Source organism: Athene noctua, chromosome 5 (genome assembly GCF_965140245.1).
Source record: "Athene noctua chromosome 5, bAthNoc1.hap1.1, whole genome shotgun sequence".
NCBI lineage: Eukaryota > Metazoa > Chordata > Aves > Strigiformes > Strigidae > Athene > Athene noctua.
In genome coordinates this window covers 13,463,923-13,469,922 of record NC_134041.1, presented here as the reverse complement: position 1 = coordinate 13,469,922, position 6,000 = coordinate 13,463,923, and positions in this window count along the sequence as shown.

Sequence of the window (6,000 nt, the reverse complement as noted above, 5' to 3'; positions counted from 1 at the left end):
TTATATGGCTTGCAGAATGACTTATGATTTATGTGTGAATCATACATCTGGTTGAAATATTTGAAATTCAAAATCTGATAATCTGCTGACTGTGAAACTCAGTTTTGGCTTGGATTGTGAATAAAGAATATGTTTCATTTTTCTTCTACCCAATGCCCCAAAGAGCTGAAAACAGGGTAAAATTAATTGAATAAATATTTTCTGCTATTTGCTTAGTTAACACTAATCACATTGTAAAGTTTGGTTGGTTTGGGGTTCTTTCCAGTTTACTAGGTGGTGGATTTTTTTCTCTCTGCTTTTGTATCTCCTTGAATTTTACAATCCAGGGACCCTGGAAAGTGAAGCCTGTTCTGTAGCTGTAAAACTGACATTTACAGTAGAAACTTGCTACATCTACTTCGCTCAAAAAGACTCCCCCATAAGAGAACAGAACATCTGACTGGCATCTTCAACACCTTGGCATATCTAGTGTAACTGTAATCTAGTGCCAGACACTGAAAGAATTAATTACCCAGTACCTCAGTACTGAAAACATGATTATAACAAGCAGATAAATGTCATGTACACAGACATGATGTGGTAACAACTTTCTACTTTGATAACGATGTAGATTTGAACTGCAATGTAGAAGTAGAGATTATGATGGTTTTTCTTTGCCTTCCTCTGTGGAAAGTCTATCTTCATACAGAAGAAAAACAAGATTATTTTTTTTTTTTGGTGACCTCTTTTCTTTTGGTTTCTATCTTCAGTATATTTTCAACAATATGGGAAGGAATCTGGATGAGAAAAATGTTTCTCTTTAAAAGTACTTAAATAAAAATCTCTTTTTTCTGTAAATCAAAGATCTTTATCACCATATTATTTTTGTTATAATGTATGAGGTGAAAAATATGAAATACTGCATATACTGATACAAAATGGTGCAATTCTAGGTTAATCACTGAAAAAAATTATAGCTTTATAATAAGGTTAAGAATGAAAATGTGGTATATAAAAAACGCTTATGTGATATAAGTTTCAAATGCTGTTTTAATCAACCCCTTATGGAGGAGTGTGAAATCTAAGTAATAAAAATGACATACTGCCTATGAGAGTTTTAAAGTGACATGAAGTTATATCCTTAAAAGAGGCTGGATAACCTCATGAATAGGGTTATTGGGCATGGGATATCAACTTCCCCAGGAAATTGATTGGGGCTGACAATTGCTACCAGCAATTTTCAGAACAGCTCCTCCATGCTCATCAGCAACAAACTAATGCAAGCGTTAGTATATGTGTCTTAAAATAATTTTTCAGTGTCATTATTAAAAGACTAATTGGGACCGGGTAGCATACACAAACTAGATAGAGCATGAGTGTTTTATGAAAGAAAGAGAATTACTAATGATTATAGACAGTGCTAACTGTAAGGGCTTTTGCTTATTTTTAATAAAGCTTATATATCAGGTCCAAATGTAACATTTCAAATCAACAAGTCCCTCTCACACAAATAAGTCGTAAACCCTAGCATACTTATTAACTTATCTAGAAATGTCAAGTAATGAAGCCAGGGGCATTAAACAGACCATTTTATTAGCACGACTGTAGCTAACACAAGGAGTGAGGCTTCTTTTACAACAAAGAAAAAGCCCAACAAATTTAACATGACAAAAGATAAATCAGTGCTCTCAAAAAGCTATTAAGCCATAAGTGTTAATTTCCCTTAGTTAAATCTTTGCTCCATCACCTTGTTATATATGAATCATTTCATAAAAGTGAAAAAATGGTGCTTTAGAAATATTAAAGTCACAGCTTTATGTCTTCATGAATAGGTCAGGTTCTTAAACTTTCAGTAAAGGGTACCTAAATGCAGCTATCTTTGAAAAAGCTAAAAAAAGACGACACACATAGTGCAGTGGAGAGAATCTGTGAAAAATCAAGAATACAGACATGTCTCAAAGAGATCTCATTGACTTTTAGAAACACTTTGAACAACAGCTGTAGCCACTGGGGTGCTGTAATGACATACCCCATTATAAAATGTAACACTAAGTAAATGTAGGAGTGGAAATTTAACAATTGGACGTTTAATGGCTGCAATTATGGCAAAAGAATAATGAACCTATTAGACAGAAGAACTGGCAATTACTCTAAGGCTTATTGCAATACAGCTGTGAAAAAAGTAATACAGAAGCATGCTTAAAAATGGTTATTAAAGGGGGATAATGCATTCTGTTTACCTTGACAGAAGCAATTTTTCTTCTGAAATGAAATGGAGCTTTTTGGCTATCAGACATGGGAGCTCAGATGTGATGGATCCCGCTATTTGAAGGTAATGTATTTTCAGATATGCTTTTCTAGGTATAAATGATGTCTACACTAAGACTATAACAGCTAGATTTATCAGCCAACAAACAGACAGAGGAAGATGTTTAAGAACACACATAAATGAAAAATAAATAGCATGCAAAAATTTAAGGTACCCTCTAAGCAGTTTAAATAGCTAGTCTTCATGAATGGAAATGTTAAATGTTAGTTGTCTCCTATCAAGACAGATTAGGTGCCAGACCCATTAGGCACCTTACAAAATTCCCACGTTGGGATTCAGATATAATTTATTTGGCTTGCTTAATTTTCATCTCTACACATCCCAGTGAGTGTATAAGCGAATGGAAAGAATTAAAGTATGTTAAATATGAAACAAGTAAGACTGTAGAAGAAAGCCTTAATTGTCTAGTATGGAAGTGTAATATTTGATTAAAGCAGGACATAATTTTTTTAAATTTCCATTTCCTTTAGATAGCCAGAGTCAACAACTAAGGGTAGAAAGTCCATGAAAGTGTTAGTAAATGAAACAGGGTATGTTGCTTGTCCACGTAATTAGCAGTCTGACAGAAATTCAGAGGATAACCATGTCAGCCTTGGTCCAGTTAACGATTTAACTGGTGGCTCTATGTTAAGAATCATGGAAAGTTAAACGTTCCACACCAGTCATGGCAGTGTTCCTAAAGCATATGTCTCAAGCCCAACTAATAATCAATCTGTGTTCATCAGCCTTCTACTTCATTCCGTGTCTCATAAGGGATTTATTAAACACATTGCAGCTCTCAGCCATACGTTCCCACAAAAGAGCTCAAAACTTTAAAATGGATCTAAACTGGGTGGCAGTGAGTACAACTAAAGAAATGGCCTCAGGGCCCATATCTTGCAGAGGGTTAGAAAGAAATGAAGACTTGCCCTTAAAAGGCAATGAAAATAGGATCAAATAATTGAGAAACAGAGTCTTAGAAGACAAAAACCACAGTGCCTTAAGAATGGCTTCAAAAGGCCAGGAACCAAAGTAATCAAAAAGTTACGCACTAGTAAAATTCTCATCAAGGGCTTTGCCATAAGCTTGCTTACATCACAAAAATTGATATATACAAAAATAGGTTTACTCTTGGCTTAAACAGCAGGACTAGAAATCTGTGTATTTGGTTCAGGTTCTGGGACTGGCTTTGGCTGCTTTAGGCAGCTGGAAAACTGCTATAAGGGACCATAAAAGTGTTCCAGTTTGCTCTAAATTATTCAATAGGTCATTTAGGCCCAAGGCCAGTACATGAGCATGAGTCGGAAAAGCAGCTTTGAGCTATGGCTATCAGCTTCCTGCTATGGGAATTAATTTTGAGAATGAAAGGGATGATGTTGAAATTTGACCTACTGACTTAAAAAGATTTTTGTTTAAGAGCAACATGAAATGAAAATCAAGCTATTCATAATGCGTATCAAATAGCCACCTGGCACTGTGGCACTTTTTTGTTACATATGTTGGCTACTTTATGGATCTAACTCATTAGTATACATATTCCCTGCATACTTTCTTCAGAAAGTGTCAGTTCCTGAAAATAAGTTCCCCAGATCACTGTGAGAGCAGGAGGGCTACCAGCCTAGAAGGCTTTTGAAGCTTGGGAGAGGGGAACATATAGGCTATGGAGAAACATGTTACGGACGGAAGCAGAGAAGACTGCTAAGGAGTTCAGTGGTAAACATAATTTTGTATTACTTGTCCAGAGTCAGAACTCCATTACTTCTGAAATGCAGGCTGTTTATTTGTTCTTAAAATCCATAAATATATATATTTTTACAGATGACTTGTGGGTGCTATAGTGTGAAAATACAGTATAATAAATCCCCTGAAAAATATACGCTTTTTACTTTAAAGTATACCCTGAAGTTAGTGACACTTATACCATCATTCCTTAAGCATGCCTGCCAGACAAAATGTCATGATACTATAAATGATGTCTCTTATCCCACGTACACTTCCTCCTTGCTTCCCTCATCTTTGCCCAAGACACTGATGTAGAGGTTTTAGACCATACTTACACCAGCAGTGTATTGCATCAGCATGCAAATTATACTTACATCTTTTGATGTGCAAGTGGCTGTTTTACCAGCATCTAAATTATTAGGCTTCTCTTTAGACTGCAGTGTATCAGTGGCACCTCTGGCTGGCAAGGTAGTGTTTTCACACATTCAACCCAAGCATGACTAAGAATGTAGCTTTAAAAGCACAGCCTGTTTGATATGTGTTGATGCATGCATCAGAAACCCGTAACAAACAGAAAATCCAAGAAGGTGAGTACGAAGGAAAGTGGAAAAAAAACATGCCATGAAAAACTGCCATTAAAGCAGGATGTTATCCTCAGTTGTCATCTGCTGAGAATATATTTGTTCACCAAGTAATAAATAAACATATCCTCAGATTCTCTGCTTCAAAATGATGCTACAGAAATGCGCATTCCTACTATAATCAGGTTTAGGCTATCGTTTTTGGTTTATGGCAAATAGATGGTATTAGTTAACTATCTCTGGAAGGAATGATTCATTGCAGAAGGAGCAGTGTTTTGAAGACCTCCCTTCAAACTTCTCAGCTCCCCAGAGATGAAGAATATTACACGAGACTAAAGAAGAATAGAGACTGTCTTTGAAGAAGCATTAACATGCAGTGCCATCTTTTAAATGTTTTAATTGCTGGTATTCAGCATTTGTATGAGTAAGACAGTCTGTTTATATCAAATTTCTCTTTCTTGTTAACTTCCTTGTTCCTCAGAAATTGCTGAGAGGAGTTTGTGCTTTTTCTCTACAAGCTGTACATATTCATCTGGGTGCCCCTGTGCTCATTCTCCTTCAGAGAGAAAGCCCTTACTCTTCTACTTCGTGAAAGTTCTTACAAGGTGTGCTTTTTGCAACATGGTTATCTTTCAAATATTACAGAAAGTCACTATTAAAAAAATAGAGGTACTGTGCAGGAGGATAAAGCCAGACTGGTTAATTTTGAATCTTCTTGAATGTGGTGATATAATTGATTTCTTGAATTCTAAAAATTGCCATTCGGATAGTCCATACGCTAGGGACAGACACTCGGGATAATCTTGAAGACCTCCCTTTAGTTACTCAGGATAATGATTATCCTACAAAGTTGTCGTCCCCCCCCCCCCCCTTTTTTTTTTTTTTTTTTGTTGTTTTATTTTCATGTTACATCAGACCTTTTTTTAATGAGTTGTAGGTTTGCCTGGTTCATTTAGCTCCATCTGTTTGCTTCAAAAATGGTTTTATTATGTGGTAGACTGTCTACAAGTGTCTTCTTTCCACAGTAACCTTTTAAATTAAATATGTTAGCAGTCTGAGATTTTTCTAAGCAAGGATTTGTCTGTTTTCCTGAGAAGTTCCTCAAAGAAAAATTCTCTTTTCACAAAAAATTTGCAGAAATTCTGCTTACTGTGTTGGGGCCTGTCAACTCTGTGCAGCGAAATACAGGACAAGTCTCCGTATTAGTGGCGATGCAAGGCTGATAGCAGGACCATATAGATGTAGTAGCTTGGATCTAGAAGCAGAATAGAGTTGATCAAGTGGCCCTGTGACCAAACTAAGAATCTCTGCTGTGATGCTGAGGGAATGAGGTATTTTGGATCCAAGCTTCTTTGTGTACACTAATGTAGGTGTTTCTAAACTGTAGGCCAGAAACTCTACAATGTAAGA